The 19,689-nt window shown below is 36.3% G+C and overlaps 1 long non-coding RNA gene across 1 annotated transcript; it reads right to left on the bottom strand.

Moving 5' to 3' along the window:
• Nucleotides 1-997: 997 nt before the first annotated feature.
• LOC128315150 (uncharacterized) lies at nt 998-15,345 on the bottom strand. Its single transcript, XR_008297611.1, has 3 exons — nt 15,057-15,345; nt 3,233-3,331; nt 998-2,569 (listed from the first exon to the last, which is right to left on the bottom strand). It is a non-coding gene; the product is annotated as an uncharacterized LOC128315150 (long non-coding RNA).
• Nucleotides 15,346-19,689: the final 4,344 nt, after the last annotated feature.

Raw genomic sequence — 19,689 nt, 5'->3', positions numbered from 1 at the left:
AGACTTCATTAGCCAATATCATAATTTCCAAAGACTTAAATGCCAAGATTGGCAATTTTTCTGCCAAAGCATTATTCATTGGTATTCTGAACTGGGAATTGCTTCCCTAGGGACAATTTCTCAATGGATAGTTGGCCATATTATATTAAAACATCACTCAAGGTCATTTTTAAATCACAATATCATACTGCTCACATCAACTTGTCTGATAAAAGAAAATTTAAGTTGCTTCTATATCAGGTAGACTATTTCTGTTAGTCACCATTTCTGTTAATCTCTGATCTTGGCTTTTTTTAATGCAAAATATAAAATATTGAATATGTATAACTATAGAAGTTTTAACATAACAGAAAGGTTATATACCTATAGCTGTCATTAAACTGACAAAAGTACTCTGCATTTGAAATGGCTCTATGTAAAATATTTATTTTGCAAAATATATTTTTAACATAAAACATATATTAAAGAATAGGGGCATCTGAGTGGCTCAGTCAGTTCACTGTCTGACTTCGGCTCAGGTCATGATCTCACTGTTCATGAGTTCAAGCCCCGGGTCGGGCTCTGTGCTGACAGCTCAGAGCCTGGAGCCTGCTTCAGATTCTATGTCTCCTTCTCTTTCTGCCCCTCCCGACTCGCACTCTGTTTCTCTCCCTCTCAAAAATAAACATTAAAAAAAGTATAATATATACCTAGACAGGCCTTGAGCTATTTGCAAAATTATATAACAACTCCCTATCCCTCCCTCCTGTGATACAAACACTGTTCTGAGTTTGGAATATCTTCTGCCCATGAGTGTTTTATTTTTTACTTTTACTATTTGTGTAAACATGTTATGTGTGCATGCAAGCACATATATGTTTGCATTTTCATTTTTACAGAGCTTTACACATATAGTAAACATTGGAAAAGAATGCACATGGGTGCATGTGTTTAAAATCTAACATAAATGTGGGACACCTGGTTGGTTCAGCCGGTTGAGTGTCTGACTTCAACTCAGGTCATGGTCTCACTGCTCATGAGTTTTGAGCCCTGCTTCAACAGATCTTCTGTCTCCCACCATTTCTGCTCCTCCCCCACTTGCTCTCAAAAATAAATGAATCCTTTTAAAACAATCTAACATAAATGCTATCTTAAAGGGGACATCTTGCAATTTACTTTTTTAACTCAGTATTGTGTTTTTGCATTTTTTCCATATTGGACATATGGATGATGCAGGTAGGCTGGGTCCAAGGATATGGAGGAGGGTCCTGTAGGACTAGCCAGTAAGGTCCTTGGCTTCATGCAGCATAGAAATCAAACATGAGCCGGAGAAATTAAAAACAGTTTATTGAATAGTGTGTCAGAGAAAAGCAGACAGAGTGTCTGGGAGACTCAAAGGAAAGGAGAGTGAGTTTCCCTGTCACGTGCGGTTAGGAATTTATCCTGGAAAGGGGTCTAGGGTCCATGTGCCTCCAGGAATCTAGAGTAGGAATCTAGGGTAATCTATCAAAGGTGAGTGTCAGGTGAACAATAGGTATTATTGCATAAATCACTGACGGTAAGGAGGGTTGATGCCAGCGTCAGCAGAGGATTGTTCAGAGCTGATATTCTGGAACATGTTTGGGATCTGGCTCTTCTTAAATGTTATCAGGTGTTTGGGGCGTAGCACAAAACTCAGAGAATTATTAATTTTCTTGTTTTCCCCTTGAGGTGGGAATATAGTGTTTTGGCTTATCCAGAAATGGGACCTTGCAGAAAAACAGCAGAAATAAAGATTTTCTCAACTGGAGTCCTTTCGGCTTCCCTATTTCATGGAGACCTAGTACATCATTCTAATGTTTTGTAAAGTATTCCATTTTTTGAATAACTCAATTTATTTATCCATTTCCCCAAATGAGCAGTTAGATGTTAGTGTTTCTGGTCACTCCTTTTTTTTTTTTTTTTTAAACCATTACTCACAGTATGAAGTGAGCACATTTGCACTTACATCTCTGGGCATTGTGTGGCAGGGCCTTTAGAGAAGACCCATATGAATAAAATTGTTTAATATTAGAATGTTTAAGTCTTTTATCTATAATAGGTATGTCCCAAAGGCAGTCTTTTACCCTGATTTTTTTATCCCTTATTTTGCACTATATGACGGGTAGTTTGTCTTCTATTTGAATTTTTCCTTATTGTTGGCATTGAACATCTATTTTTCCCAGTGGTATTCTTTCCATATTTTTCAGGTGCCTAGCCGGCTCAGTCAGTAGAGCATGTGGCTCTTGATCTCGAGGTCGTGAGTTCAAGTCCCACACTGGGTGCAGGGATTGCTACAATAAATAGACTTTGAAAAAAAAAAAAAAAGAATACATGTTTAGACTTTCTTTGCAACTTGTGTATTTTTATTTACTAGCATCTTTACAAATAAAGTTGCTTAGAGAGGGTACATAGCTTAAGCTGATAATGCTGATGTCTTTTTATTCTCTTGGCTCCAAGAAGCTACGCTTCTGCCGTGAGTTCTAGGTTGCATAAGTAGCAAAAAGGGATGTGTAACTTGTGTATCTGCATAGGGACAGAAAATTTTCCATTCTTCTGTTCTTTGGATGATCTAATAATTAAATTGATACATGGCAGATGAGCAGGAGAAAAATAAAAGTTTGGTAACATATATACATGGGACAGACCCCGAAAATGGATTAACTCTGAAATGCCCAAAGCTATCACCTCAAATACCATCTCCAGCTACAGGCAAAAGAAGATGTTTCGGGTGGGGAGTCAGTTATGGGATGTTACCTGGAAAGCACATTAAATAAGGCTAACGGTGTAATGCAGACTGAAATTGTCTTCTTGGTAAGAGTTTCTAGAGATTTAGAGTCCTTCCCATCTTTCTGGTACAGTGAGGGAGACACCCTTATGAATGTCGATTTGCCTCATACATGTAAATGTCTCTTACGAAAGGGTAAATTCTATTTTCAGTTTTTTAAAAACAATCAGCATAAAATAATCCTTATGCAAAACAGACATATTTTAGGGGTGCCTGGGTGGCTCCATCAGTTAAGCGTCAGATTCTTTCATGACTCTTCCGGTTCAGGTAGCATGGAGCCTGCTTGAGATTCTCTTTCTCTCTCTCTCAAAATAAATAAATAAACTTTTTAAAAAAAATTTAAAAAGAGAGACATTCTGCACAGCAAGTTTTGTTCCCCTATAGTCTTGCTTTGAAAGCTTAGAAGTTTCACAATGCAGAAGCTAAGTTGATAGATTTGCTCCATACCTCAGTGAGCCAGTCTCTCAGACCTGAGAATAGGTCATTTTAAAGAGTTGTGTTTCATTTAAGGATGTAGGTCTTTCAGGTGGGCTTTCCAAGGTATGCCTATATTGCAGGTAAAAAAAAAAAAAAAAGGTATTTAATAAGGCATTTCTATGGAAACAAAAACAATTGAAGGTTAATGATTAGAATATAATATACAGTAAAAGCTTGGATTGTGAGTAACGTGTTCTGGGAGTTTTCCACAAGACGAGCAAACATTTCTAATAAATTTTAACTTGACAAAGGAGCATGTCTTACATTACGAGTGGTACATGACACCGAACATCCCATGATCACAACTGAGCCAATGGTTCTTGAAATTCGCTTTGATATACAAGTACTTTGTATTACAAGCATGTTTCCAGAATAAATTATGCTTGCAAACCAAGGTTTTACTGTAAATCCATTTTGAATCTTGAGGGCAGCCAGTTGAGACATTTCTAGATGTAGGAGTTAAAGTATCTTTTGCAGTCTGAACTTCTCTGATAATGGCATCAGGTATTCAGGTAAACTCTAAGGGGTTCACATAGCAACAGACATGATTTGTCTAAACATGAGCTGTTGTGATTTTTCTGAAGGTTATATAGTCATCTAGTTTCAGTCTGCAGGGCATTGAGAAAAAGGGGCAATTTTAGTTCTCAAAGATTCCAAGTCAAAAGAATGGGAGAAAATTGGAATGTTACTTTGGAGTGTCATAGCCAGATATTTGAGGAAACCAGAAAATTTCAGTATCCAGTTTATAGGCAAATAACAAACCCTCAAAAACAATGAGATCTAGAATTTAATATTGACAAAGGTGTGTTACCAAAACATAATTTTTCCTTTGAAAAATACTCTTATTTTCAGCAAAGATAGCCAACTTAAAGATGATTTGTTTGTGGAGTAAGTCTAGCCAATTAAACTTGGCTTATTTACATAAGCACATCAAGAATAGCAATCAATTATATAAGCTCTTTTAAGATCTGCATTACAGAAACTTTATAAGGAGGCTCAGATTGAACTTCTAAAATCCTCTCAAGGACGAGAAGCCAAGCCAAAGATTTGCCATCAGACTTGCCTGTGATACCATTAGATGTGGGTGAATTCCTCTCTTCTTGAGGCTCCCAGAATATCTAGAGGTTCCTGCACCTCCCAGGAAATGTCCATCCTAAGTCACCTAGGAAGGCTGCTGGAAACCCTGTAGGCAAGGTACCACTCTGTCTTCCCAAGGGGTTTTAGTGGCTTTGTAATATTAAGCATAGTCCTTAAAGCTGTTTTGTCCTCTGAGTCTATACATACCTCTCTCAAATATGACATTCCAGGCAAAGCTTCTGTAACATAACCAGTGTTTCTGACTGTATCCAAGAAAAACAAGATTATAAACAAGAAAAACAGATTCTTATTGAACATAGGCAAACAAATGTATTGCCATGAAAATATAAGAATGCACTGAAAGTTTCTGGATTCTAAAGGGATCAGGTAGGGTGGAAAAGACAAATTTTTCAATTTGTTCACAGAGGTATATTTTTATCAAATTGCTGTAAGTCATAGCTTAACAGAAAAAGTTTCTCCAAATCTGGCAAAACAAAATATTAAAAAATTGGCAACACAAAAATATCACAAACACTATAATCATTCTCATTAGCTCATTTAGTCCTTTGTTACTGATATTGTTTTGCTTGAGTCTCGTTTTTCTGTTAGTTCTGGAAGTTCTTACTCCCTTCAGTTTTATGATCTGAAAATTATCAGAAACCTGTAGTCTAGAGTACTTTCCATGAGTCTCCTTATATATGAAAAACTTTTGTTGTAAACACTTTTTCAAAACCATCAGATAAAACAACAACTGCCTGTAAATGACAGACTTAAAGCTCAGATGCAAAGCAAGTTCATTACAATGCAATTGACAAAGATATTTGGTTATTTCTGCGACATACATTTTAAGACAACTAGAATTATGACTGATAACATCATACCAGGGCATAGCAGAACTTTAGGAATTTATTAGAATATCTAGAACACATTATAACAACTATATTATAGTTATATAGTTACAACACTTATATTAATAACAGGTTATATTTTATGGGTAAATATATGATGGCTTATCATCACTTACTAGACAATAATTTTTTTTCCATAATTTTAACATATAAAATAAGCTTAATTAGGTTAGCAAATCTTTTGTGATGTTCCAGAGACCCTCTGGAATTTCCTACAGTATCTTTCAGGTCAAAAATACTTCATATAGGGGTGCCTGGGTGACTTAGTCAGTTGAGTACCCAACTTGATTTTGGCTCAGGTCATAGTCTCATGGTTTGTGGGATCAAGTCACATGTTGGGTTCTGAGCAGATAGCACAGAACTGCTTGGGACTCTCTCTCTCTCTCTCTGCCCTTCCCCTGCTCTCAAATGCATGCATGTGCTTTCTCTCTCAAAATAAACTTTTTAAGACTTCATTTAATAAATTTAATTTGGGGAAGTTTCTCAAAGATATCAAAAGATTTTGGACACGACTAAATAGGAGCATAGGTCACTGTGAAACAACGGTTATTTATCTGTTTAACCAAACTGATAATTAAAGACTTCATAGGCAAATATAGAAGGTTATATAGTTCTGAGCAAAACTTAGCTATTTTAATATCAAAAGGAATAGGTTTATTTAAGTAATCAATGATCTGTATCTTATCAATACAGATAACATGAAGCAAAGATAAATTTGTTTTATTCTGATAATAAAATATAAAATAAAAATAAAATAAAATCTAAAAAAATAAATTTGTTTTATTCTGATAAAACAATCTTTGCTTTTTAGGAGCAAATGGCACAAAAAGATTTTGTCCTTTCAGCAAATGAAAGAAAATTAACTTTTACTTTTACATAGGACATTACTAATATTAAAACTTATTTTAATAGACTTTAATATTAATTCAATTTGAGGCTGTTTGATTATACAAGGTAAAATTCTCTCTCCTCTCCCTCTCTTTTTCATTCTGAACAATCAAGACAAAATTACTTGTTTTCTTCCTTAACAAAAACACATATGCTTACCTCATACATTTTTTTAGGTTCTTTAAATTAAAATAAAATTGATATACAATCTTACATTACTTTTTGGTGTCTCACATAGTGATTCAACAATTCTATACATTAGGCAATGCTCACCATGGTAAGTGTAATTAACATCTATCCCCATAAATGTTATTACAACATTATTGACTATATTCCTGTGCTATACTTTTCACCCCTCTGACTTATTTTTATTTATTTATTTTTACTTATTTTAAATCTAGAAGTTACCTCTTATTTTCCTTCAATTATTTTGTCTATTTCCTCACAAATTTTCCATCTGGCAATCACCTGTTTATTCTCTGTATAAGTCTTTTTTTTCCCTTTATTTCAATGTTTGTTTATTTTTGAGAGAGAGAGAGAAAAAGTGTGAGTTGAGGAGGGGCAGAGAGAGGGAGACACAAAATCCAAAGCAGGCTCCAGGCTCTGAGCTTTTAGCATAGAGTCTGACACAGGATTCGAATTCACAAACTGCAAGATCATGACCTCAACCAAAGTTGGACACTTAACCTACTGAGCCAACCAGCTACTCTGTCTTTTTAAAATTTGTTTATTCTGGTTTTCTTTTTTTAACTTCCAAATATAAGTGAAATCATATTATATTTGTCTTCCTCTGACTTCAGTTCGCACTGCCTAGATTGAAATCTTGCCATTCATAACATGGATCATTTTTTATAGTTGAGTAATATTTGTGTATGTACATGTGTGTATACACACAAATACACACATGACATTTCTTTATCCATTCATGTATCACTGTATACTTAGGTTGTTTCTGTATCTTGGCTATTGGAAATAATGCTGCAATAAACATATCTTTTGAAATTAGTGTGTATTTTCTTTGGGTAAATACCCAGCAGAGGCATCCCTGGATGGATATTTGATTTCAGCTCAGGTCATGATCTCTGGTTTCTTGGGTTCTAACCCCACATTGGGCTCTGCTCACTGCGCAGAGCCTACTTGGGATTCTCCCTCTCCTCTCTGGCTCTCCTCTGTGTGCTCTCAAAATAAATAAACTTAAAAAAAAATCCTTTTGGTATATCTCAAATAATTTGGACCATGTGTTTTTATTGTCATTTGTCTCAAGGTATTATTTTCTCTTCGAGTTCTTCATTGACCCATTGGTTGTGTAGTAGCAGGTTGTTCAGTTTCCTTCTTGCAATTATTTCTAGTTATATTCTGTTATGGTCAGAAAAGCTGCTTACTATAATCCAATCTTATCAAATTTATTGAGCCGTACTTTGTGCTCTAACATGTGATCTATCTTGGAGAATATGTTGTGTGCACTTGAAAAGAATGTGTATTCTCCTGTTTGGGGATGGAAAGTTCTGAATATGTGTCAAAGTCATTCTTTCCTTATTGATTTTCTGTATTGGCATGTATTCATTGGTATTAAGTGAGGTGTAGAGTCCCCTACTATTTTTGTATTACTGTCAAATTTTCCTTTATCTGTTAATGTTTGCTTTATATATTTAGGTGCTTTTACATTAGGTATATAGATACTTACAATTATTATAATCTCTCATTTGGCTGATCCTTTTATTGCTATATGATGATCTTTGTCTTGTGTTATAGTTTTTGTTTTAAAGTCTGTTTGTCTGATATGAGTATTACAACTCTAGCCTTTTTTTTTTTCTAATTACCATTTGGATAGAATATTTTTTTCTGTCCTTTCACTTTAAAGAAAGAAATCAGTTAACATACTGTACAATATTGATTCCAGGAGTAGAATTCACTGGTTCATCACTTACATACAACACCCAGTGCTCATCACAAGTGGTCTCCTTAATACCCATGTACCCATCTCCCACCCACCTGTCTCCATCAACCCATAGTTTGTTCTCTATCAGTTTCCCTCTTTTCTCTACCCCCATTCACATATGTTCATCTGTTTTGTTTCTTAAATTCCAGATGTGAGTGAAATCATATGGTATTTGTTTTTCTCTGATTGACTTATTTCACTTAGCATAATAAATTCTAGCTCCATCCACATCATTGAAAATGGCAAGATTTCATTTTGTTAATGGTTGAGTAATTTTCCATTCTACCTCTTCTTTATCCATTCGTCAGTCAATGAACATTTAGGCTCTCTCCATAGTTTGGCTATTGTTGACTATGCTGCTATAAACATTGGGGTGCATGTACCCCTTCAAATCTGCATTTTTGGATCCCTTGGGTAAATACCTAGTAGTGCAATTGCCAAATCGTAGGGTAGTTCTAATTTCTGTTTCTTGAGGAACCTACATAGTATTCTCCAGAGTGGCTGCACCAGTTTGTATTCCTGCCAATACTGCAAGAATGTTCCCCTTTCTCCTCATTCTTGCCAATACCTGTTGTTTCTTGTGTTGTTAATTTTTGCCATTCTGACAGGTGTGAGGTGATATCTCAGTGTAGTTTTGATTTGTATTTCCCTAATAAGTGATGTTGAGCATCTTTTCATGTGTCTGTTAGCCATCTGGATGTTTTCTTTGGGAAAGTGTCTACTCATGTCTTCTGCCCATTTCTTCACTGGGTTATTTGATTTTTGGGTATTGAGTTTGATAAATTCTTTATAGATTTTGTACACTAATCCTTTATCATATATGTTACTTACAAATATCTTCTCCCATTCTGTAGACTGCCTTTTAGTTTTGTTGGTTGTTTCTCTGTCCTTTCACTTTCAGTCTGTATGTATCTTTTGGTCAGAAGTCAGTTCCCTTGCAGACAACTTACAGATTGGTCTTGTTTTCCATTCAGTCACTCTGTTTTTTGATTGTAGCATTAATACCACTTACATCTAAAGTAGTTATTGCTAGGTATGTCATTGTTAACTGTTTTCTGCTAGTTTTCATAGTTGTCCTCTGTTCCTCTTTTCTTCTCTTGCTCTCTACCCTTGTGATTTATGACTTTTAGTGTTATGCTTGGATTCCTGTCTCTTTATATTTTTTCTGTATCTTTTACAGGTTTTTGGTTTGTAGTTACCATGAATTTCATATATATCATCCTGTGTATATAGCAGTGAATATTAAATTGATAGTTGCTTGGATTTGTACACATTCTAAAAGCACTACATTTTTACTGTCTCATCCATTTTATGTATATGATGTCATTTTTTTGTTTTTGTTTTTGTTTTTTGTTTTTTGGTTTTTTTTTGAGAGACAGAGAATGTGAGTGACCTGGGGAGGGGCAGAGGGAGAGAGAGAGAAGAAGGAGGAGAGAGAGAATTCCTAGCAGGCTCCATACTAGGTGTGGAGCCTGGCATAGGGCTTGATTTCATGAATTGTGAGATCATGACCGGAGCTGAAATCAAGTCTGCTGTTTAACCAACTGAGCCACCCAGGTGCTCCTATGATGTGAATCCCTTAACTAATATTTTAGATATATTTTTCTACTTTTGTCTTTAACCTTTATACTACTTTTATAAGTTATTGATCTACTACACTTACCGTATGTTTCTTTAACCAACCAAATATTTTTCTTGTAAAATCTTCTTACTTCCAGTTATGTTCTTTTCTTTTCAAATTAAAGAAAATCCTTTAACATTTCTTGTAAGGCCAGTGTAGTGGTGGAAACTCCTTTAACTTTTATTTTACTAGGGAACTCTTTATCTCTCATTCTAAATAATAAGAGTCTTCTTGATTGTACATTTTTTTTTTCCTTTTAGCATTTTGAATATATCCTGCCACTTCCTTTTGGCCTACAAATTTCTTCTAAAAAATCAGCTGCTAATGTTATGGGGTATTCCTTGTAAGTAATTACTTTCATCTTGCTGCTTTTAAGATTCTCCCTTTATGTTTCATTTTTGCCATTTTAATTATTTTGTGTTGTGGTGTGGACCACCCTAGGTTCATTTTGTTTGTGGCAGTCTGTGCTTCCTAGACATGGATGTTCATTTCCTTTGCCAGGTTAGTGAATTCTTCTTCTCCTTTATTTCTCTCTTATCTTTCTGGGACCCTAATAATGCAAATATTAGTATGTTTGAGTATCCCAGGGGTCTCTTAATGTAGTCTTACTTTGAAAATTCTATTTCTTTTTGCTGTTCAGCTTGGGTGCTTTCTATTACCTTGTCTTCCAGATCGATCCATTTTTTTCTGTATTTTCTAATCTGCTGTGGATTGCTTCCAGTGTATTTTTAATTTCAGGTATTGTATGCTTCAACTCTGGTTCTTTTTTTACACTTTCTCTCTCTTTATCAAAGTTGTTAGTAAGTTTATCTACTAAGTCTGGTGAGCATCTTTATGACCATTAGTTTGAATTCTTTATCAGGTAGAGTGCTTAACTCTATTTTGTCTTGTTCTTTTGTTCGGTGCATGCTCCTCTGTTTTTGATTCAATTTCTGTTTATGCGAAATAGACAAAACATCTACTATCCCTTGTGTAGGAATATTCCCTGTGTAGATTACATGAGACTTGCAGGTTTGGCAAGTTGGCTGGAGCTATAATGAACAGAGGTTGGGGTTTCCAGGGGACTCCATGCCAGGGCTACCCTGGGGGGTTGACTGAAGCTAAAGTGTGCACAATCTAGGGTTTTCTGTGCAGGGGGCTCACTGGCATGATGGCTGGAGCAGAAGTGGGTGTGGGCCAGAGGGGTCCTGGGGCACTGTGCACAAGGGGTAAATTGTTGAGAAGCTTGGAGCTAAAGCAGGTATGGGCCCCAGGTATCCCAGGGTGCTTTGAGCTGCTGCTGCCTTGACAAGATGGGTAGAGCTGTAGTGGATAGGCCAGTGTTATTCCCAGTGGACTGTGCTGTGGCTGCCTTGGTGGGAGAGCTTGAGCTGGTGTTGGCTAGGGGCCTGGGGCTCACCAGTGTAAAAGATGGATAGAGTGCTTGGACCCTGCTCAAGTATGTACTATGAAAGTGGAGGAGGAACATAAACTTAGCACTTGCTAGCATTTCTGACTGTGGAGAGAGTTCTAGTCATTCCACCATCATTTGGCAGATGCTCTAGGGTTAGTAAATGAGTTTCCTTCATTTATATTTTATTTGCCTTTTAAACTGTGGCTTTTTTTTTTTTTTTTTTCTGTGCCCCAGTGTGGGGAGATATGTGCATGGTTCTCTTGGTGCTATCCCTTCCTAATGCATTTTGCAGTATTGAGAGTGGGATTTCCATTGTTACCATGTCTCAATCTCTCCTGCCATTCCCTATGTGGTCTCTCTAGACTTTAGTGTGCAGAAGCTGTTTCACCAGCCCACAGTGCTTCAGGAGGAACTGCTGTATGTAAAATTGTAGAATCAGTGTGTCTGTGGGAGAGGTGAGTTCAGGATCTTCCTACACTTTCATCTCCAGCCTATGTTTTTTTAACCAAAAACATGTGTTTTCCTTGCCTACAGTGTTGTTTCCCTTATTATTTCCAGGAATCACACTTATTGGGGTTGTTAGAACAGACAAATACCATATGATTTCACTCATATATGGAATTTAAGAAATAAATGAACAAACAAGAGACAATAAATAAATAAATAAATAAAAGACTCTTAAATGCAGAGACTAAACTGGTTGCCAGAGGAGAGGTGGAGGGGATGAAACAGAGGATTAAATAGTTGAATCATTAGATTGTACATCTGAAACCAATAGAATACTGTTAATTATATTTTTAAAAAAATTATAAAAGAAAAAATTTTAAATAGAATTCTTAACTCTTAGAAACCTTAATGTCTAGTGAAAACTAATAAGCAATTGTGAAATGTTCCAATGTAGCACTAACATATCCAAATATCTTTTAGTCTCTCTGTAATAAAAAGCTAAAAGTAGAAAAACCTACGTTCAGTATTTAATGTTTCAGCTTTTATGTCATTTGGAAATGATCTAGCTACTTAATGACTACCCATCATCTAATTTAACTTAGCAAACCTCTGAGGTTTTACATTACCGAAAAGGTTTCGGTAAACTATTTAAGTGGACATAAATATTGCTGAAAAATCATTTACAAATTTGTATCTTAGTTGTACCTATTTAACTCACTTGTTCTTAATAATTATGTTTAGATTAGTCATGAAAACTTCATGAAACATTGGATAAAACCAACTATCATCCTAAACTATTTTCTTGCTGACAGTTTTTGTAACAAACATGAATTTGATTAGTAAACCAGAAAGGAAGATAACTCTGAAGATCGATCTATTTTAACTACAATGACAGGCTTCAACTAAGCATTATTTACCCATGATTACCCCAGATGATGTAAACTTGAAAAACAGTGGTTTAGTTGTAATATTTTTCAGAATTTTAAGAATACTTCATTTTTAACCTTTTAAGCCAAATTAATTTTGGCAATGCCATCCAGGTGTAGATACATATCACACATTTACAATTTACATATATAGGCACACATAAACATATATGCAAAGAGAAATCCTAAAATTCTAGCCATTATACAGGTACAATTAATATAAAATTCACTAGATAGAATGTGTTAAGTTTATCTGCTCAGATGGGTAAACATTTTTTCTTTTTTTTTTTTACTAAAATTTTTGGAAAAAACACGATTTTTTTTATTCACCTAAATTTTAAATCAAAGTCTCTTTTTTGTTTTCACTGTGATAAGAATTACCTCCCTGAAGTTTGTAGAACATTTACATCTCAAAAGCACAGGTTAAAATAAGTTCCTCCAGGAAGGAAGGACTTTGGTTTCCTAAGGCCAATATTTGTAAGCCTTTTGAGATAAATAGGAAAGGTTTAGGGATTGGTAAACTTTGAATTGTTTCTGCAGTCACACCTCTAGTTTTGCAAAAACTAGTCTAGCTTTGTAAAACAAGGATGACTGTACTCAATTTTTCAAAAAGTTGGGTTGGCACCTAAATGATATCAAAGGACTATCACACCCATCAACCTACATGGGAGTTTGTTCTTACCCTTTGTGCACATTTAGCTTAGGAATGAAGCCTTAAAAAAAATTCCTATCAGGCTCTGAATATCAACCATGGTCAAGAGTTCATTCAGTCCTGTGGCTTCTCATTTTATTTTCTGGCTTTTTGTCTATCCACTAATCTCAGGAGGTAATCCATTTACAAAACCTTTTGAGAATCCTCCCTGAGTTTAAGAAATTCTTTAACTATGGCCCTTACTTTGGCCTTTGACCAAGGAGTGAAAGATACCTGAAGAGAACTACCAGTAGCCCTGGATGGTTTAATTTTGAAAGGTATCTGTTTAATTGTCTGAATTTCCTTTCCACACTGAATAGACAAAGGATTACTAGTAATAGTCCTCAAATAAAGAAGGGAACACTAGAAATTACATCAATTTTATACTCTTTTGTTTTTCGTACCTCTCATAACTTTAATTTTTTAATTAGCCTCTTATAACAAATCCTTCAACGAAGCTATTTTGGTATTCTGAAAATGTTTGGAGGCATCTGCATACCAATTAAATACGTATTCCATTTTGTCTGTTTGATTTGAAAGTACTTGCCTTTAATTCACTTCTTAAAATAATCTTATGTAGTTGGGACATATTCCTCATAATGGCCATTGTAATTCTAGGTTGTAATTCCCCTGAGGGCTGGTGGCAGTTTGGGAGAATCCTAGCCAAAATGAAATTTAACCTACATTTTCTGTTTGGACATATCTAGCCACAAATAGGTTGCAATTAACACTTCTGTCTGGCCTTAGTTTGGAACCCCCCAGTCTGACAGTTATCAAGTCAAGTTGCCAGAACACAAAACAAACTTAGAATGATTCTGCCATTTTTGTAGGTATTTACAGCTTTCTCGACTGCAGTTCTTATAAATCAGGTGTGTGTACCAGAAGGCGGCATATTTAATTCCTTGGAATTCAAGAAGGGGGAATTTACATTGGATACAGAGTTTAATTTTTATTTTGAGTTTAATTTGTAATCTTTTATTTTGTTAAAGGGGTCTCTAAGGCTAACCATTTCACTTCTCTTTGTGTCTAATTTTTAATTTGGACTTGTCCATAGGCACCAGTCAGACAACTGTTAAGGATGAGAGCTCTATAAAACTGTTTTTTTTTTTTTTTTTTTTTTTTTATCTAGAAGTTTTTAAAATTCAGAGTATCTACTTTCTGGCCGTTGATGAGTAGGATCTATTAATCTTAATAGTAACTCAAACCAATAAAACTTTTATGTCTTACCCATGGATGCAAGAGGCATCCCAAAGAAAGGATTAAAAGATGCAGTCCTCACAAGGTACAGATAGTTTATTCCCAGAGATAGTCTAAGAAAGAAAATACTTTATGGTGACAGGTGGTAAGAATGGTGTAGTGCAAATAATGTCTCTGGTTTCCCATGAGACGCCTCCAGTCACAGATCTGCTAATATCTGACACTGGCCAGAACTAAATTGGACTTTTCTAGCCTAACAAAATAACAAAAGTTGAGATGATAAAGGTCCCTTATGGGCCAGGATCCCTTATGATAAACTCCCCTGAGAGCTGGCACAGTCAGGAAGACAATAAGTGACCAATTGCAAGCCTAGGTTGTTAACAGCAACCTATTTGGCTGTCCACCAGACGTGTGCCACTACAACCTCTTCCGGTTGGTAGAGACCAGAGAGGTCACACTCTCAAGATATGGAACAAGATGATAGAAACAAAAGAAAATAATGACCACCTCTTGGGGGAAAAAGATCAATAGAAAATGAGTACGCATAACAAACTTTTACCAAAGTCACTATACCCAAGGAAATAATCCCATAAATATTTTCTTTTGCTAATCTAAATTTAGACAAAGAAAAGGACTCTTACCACTCTCAATTCCACCAGACCCTGAAGGCAGAGATCCAGAAGACCTGACATGGTAAAAATTCTCACCTTCTGCTAGCTTTTGTCAGTGGTCATAGAATCTCTCAGCTGCCAGCAGGCATGAAGTGAGCAGTATCCAACTAGTGAAGTTTGTCCCTTCATGGTTATCATCTTCAGGGGCAGAAAAATTCTCCTTTCTTCCCTTCTAGGTTCTTTGATCTAATAATTAAATTGATATAAGTCAGATTAGCAGGAGAAAAACAAAAGTTAAGGAGTATGTGTATATCAGAGAGACCCAGGAAAACTGAGCACCTCTGAAATGGTCAAAGCCATCACCTTTAATATCGCATCATTTTTGGCTAGACACCTAAGAGGTTGTTGGGAGTAGAGAGCCAGTTACCAAGAAAATCACAATAAACAAAAATAAGTTTTTTAATGCAGATTTAAGTTGCTGTCTTCACCATTCATAAATTTCTAAAGATTTAGAGTTATCCCCATATTCTTGGCACAGTGAGAGATACCCTTACAAATAGATTTGCTTTATACATGTAAATGTTCTCTTGCAAAAGGGTAACTTCTACTTGATTTTCAGAGCTTCTCCTGTGTTTGCAGTTTCTTAAAAAGTAACCAGCCTAAAAGAATCCTTATGCTAAAGAAACATTTTAGGGTGGCAAATTCTGCTCCCCTAAACTGCCAACCTTGTAATATCACTGTTGGGAGCTTTTCTGGAAACTATACCCTATGACTGACACATCTTATTAGCCACCTTCCTATGCCAAAGGAAGCTTAGAGCAGAAGAGGTATAAGCACTGGGGGTCAGGTCACAGAGAAGGAACAGGAGTCTGCCTAAATAACATAATCAGCAACAATAAACATGTGCACATGCACATACATAGTAAACATACCTACTTATGTACTTGATTGGTACTTCTCCCTAGTTTCCCTCAGGTTGTTTTGGTTATAAAAAAAAATACTAATAATGTCTAAGACCTCACTTTGATTGCTGTTTGAGTGAAATCATATGTATATATATGTTTACATATCATTATATAAGCACATAGAAATAGGTATGTATATTTCAATTAGACATATTTTAAATATAAAATATTTTTAATGTACATCTATGTTTGAACTCTATATATTCCATTCTGCTGTGTAGCAGTTTGATCTCAAACCATTTTGGAGCAGGAGGGAGAATGTGTATACACTGGTACAACTGATCATCTCTTTAAATTGGTTACATGTGCCTCGGATCAAGATCTCAAAACCTCTGCTTGGCTAGAAGTAGGACTGATTCCTTAGTAAAAATAGCTAGAATTCCATCTTTTTGACTGCCTCCTTTTACTAATTACCACTGCATTGTACTTCTTCTCTCAACACATGCACATACTACACTAAGGAATATGTTCACAGAAACAGCCCTCCTCACTATATTTAAGGTCTACTCAACCCAAAATTCACATTCAGCCTCTCGTCGTTGTGCTGGGTTGGATTATCTTATAACAACTTTTAAGCACTTTAGGCCAATTTTCCAAATTCTTAACGGCAAATTTATATATTTAGGTTATTGCAATTTATCTCTTGATTAATATATTCAGTCTTCATAGTAATTCACACATTCTTCATGAAAACTTATCATGTACAATATTGAGTCTCCAAAGATATGTCAAATTATTTTAATAATTAGCAGTAGTAATTTAGAGACAAACTATCTTTGTTAAAAAAGATATTTTAATCTCTGCTTTAATTGTGCTTATACATTAATATGAACATATCCTCATCCTTAGGAAGAATAAAAAAATAAGAATAATTTTAAAGTGTTTGCCATTTGTTCTTGTGATGAAAGCTACACATACCTGCATATACAAAGTGAAGATAACCACACAGTAGCATTAATATTTTAGAAATCCTTATATAAGAAAGCAAAACGTGACTTTTATAACATAAAGAAACCTATTGATTGTAGTCTATCATGTATTGACCAATAAACTATTCTTTTTTTTAATTCTGATTAATGTATGATGAAATATATTATTTTAATTTTACAATGAAAAAATAAGACTCAACAAGATTACATATACAGCCTATATGACTTAATATGCATAGAGAACGTACATACGAAAAAGCCAAATTTTATGGTGGAATTTTGTTTGTTTTCCCCTAAGAATGTATACTTAATAATCCTATGATGAATGACAATTTCATCTTAATCATATAAATTTTCTTCTAGACTACGGTAAATTATTAAAGTTACATAATTTTATTGAATTATTTCCATAAATTTCCCACAACTCATTTTTCCAAAAATAAACGTTAGCATTTATTCAAGCTGAGTAAATATATAATAGAAAAACTGAAAGGAAAAAACCAAGTTCTTTCATAATACCAGTTTATAAAACACATACTTCTCTATTCAGGCAAGATCATAGAGATTAAAGATGATGTCGCTCTCAGGTAAGCAGCAAATTTTTTCTTCTTAATTCCATAACTATTTACTTAAAAATAACCCTAAAAGAAATATTCCAATTACCTGGGCATAGACGCTCTTGTACTTTTATTCCTTTGGAAGTTTATACATATTTCAAATCAATTAAAATGTACTTTGTAGCAAACATACCTGAAAGATAAATAATAGCCTGTATTTTATAATTTCCCAAGGTTATAAAAATAAGTCAAGGGACTCTATCATTTCCCAGTTAAGAAAATAATCAAAACTTAATTATAATCTTTGCCTCTTATTTTTTGTTCTTTGGTTTAGTCGTCTTCCCAACTTTTGATTTAAATTAAAAAGAATTTCCAGAAAAGATGAAAACATTAAAATCAGCACCCCCCTGTATACCTTCCCCTTTGTAAATCTGTTCTTAACATTGACTACAGTAATGTTATCATCTTTCTTTCTAAATATAGCTCTAATTATAGATATATACTTCTTTTTGGTTAAATCTTTTGAAATTGTAAACAGGATGATGAATTTAGAGAAGATGGAAGCATAGGAAGACCCTGAGCTCTCTTCATCCCATAGACACATTAAGGTAACAGCTACATCTATACAATTAACTCTAAAAAATGACTCGAAGACAGAACAGACCTTCCACAATTAATCCTAGAGAGGAGACCACATTGGAAGGGGGAGGTGGGACAGAGACTTGATTGGAAACCAAATCCCTGGTGGAACTAACCACAAATGGGAGCGACATCACAAGCATGGAGAAACAAAGGATAAGATCCAGTGTCAGGTAACTCCTGTGGAGACCTGCACTGGGAAGGTGAGTACCCATACATTTAGCTGTAAAAACTTGTGGGGCTTAACTTTGGGAACTTAACAAATCAGTGGGCTTAAAGCTGGGAGAGGCAGAGGACAATAGAAAACTGAGCACCTGCCTTAAAGAGCCAGCATAATAAATAACCCCACCAAGACAAGTACAGAAGTAGCAGTTCGAAAAGTACCTAGGTATTGAAAGGGCGGGCCTACGCCAGCTGACTCCATCTTGTTCTGTGTCCTTCACCTTGACCACACCTCCTCCCCTTGAGTAACCCCCCCCCTCACCTGCCTAACAGGACTCGACCCTTCCCCAGGACCCTTCCCCAGCCAATCGGCTGAGGCCATAGCCATTACCTCACCAACTGCCCCCAGGCCCCAATAAAACCTTTGTCCTTTTGAAACTCGCTCTCTTTCCCTGGTATCTCACCGCTGCGTCGGTGCAGGTAGGGGATTGAGCTCGAGCTAGCTCGAATAAAGGCTCTTTGCTTTTGCATCGGACTCGGCTCCCTAGTGGTCTTTGGGGATCACGAATTCTGGGCATAACATTTGGGGGCTCGGCCCGGGATCCCCAAGAACCCCGAGGGACCCCGACCCGGAGAGCCTGACTGGCCACGGTTAGTGTCTGTTTGTTCTGTCTTTTCTGTGTGAGCTCATTTCTGGAATTCTGGTAGTGCCCGACGCGGTCTAAGTGGACGCACTGGAGGACCACGGGCCGGGAGTTTCGGAAGACGTTCTGATTCTCCCTTCTGGAGGGACGTGGAATCCCCTCAAAGGTCTGAGACGAGGCGGGTCGCTCCCGCTGGTCGGCGTGAGGCCGTCGTCTTTGGAGGGACGTGGAATCCCCTCATCGGTTTTGGAGGGACATGGAATCCCCTCAAAGGTCTAAGCTAGCTTGCAGTTTTGCTTCCATGGAGTTGGAAGACTTTCTAGGGGCCCTCTGTTTGTCTGTTTTTGTGTTTCTCTGTTTTGTTCTGTGGACTTGCTGGACGGACGTTATGGGACAGACTCAGACTACTCCTCTAAGTATTATGATTGATCACTTTAAGGATGTGAGGGGAAGAGCTAACAACCTCAGTGTGGAAGTCCGAAAGGGTCGGTTGCAGTTTTTTTTGTTCTAGCGAGTGGCCAACTTTCAATGTCGGATGGCCACCAGAGGGGACCTTCGACCTCCCTACCATCCACCGAGTCAGGAGTATCGTCTCTCAGCCTAAGGCGGGCCATCTTGATCAGCTCCCTTACATTATCACTTGGCAGGACCTTGTAGAAGACCCACCCTCTTGGCTTAAGCCCTTCCTAACCCTGCTCCCTCCGGAGCCAAAACCCATTCTTGCTTTGCAGGAGACAGAGAAGAGGAAAAGTCTTACCCAGCCTTCAGCACCCCTCTACCCTGTCCTACAGGGGGGTACTGAAGAAGAATTAATTTTTCCTCCCCCGTATAAC

This window comes from Acinonyx jubatus, chromosome C2, assembly GCF_027475565.1.
Source record: "Acinonyx jubatus isolate Ajub_Pintada_27869175 chromosome C2, VMU_Ajub_asm_v1.0, whole genome shotgun sequence".
In the NCBI taxonomy this organism is placed as follows: Eukaryota; Metazoa; Chordata; class Mammalia; order Carnivora; family Felidae; genus Acinonyx; species Acinonyx jubatus.
The sequence above is the reverse complement of the archived record's forward strand: the minus strand, read 5'-3'. Positions and strand labels throughout refer to the sequence as shown.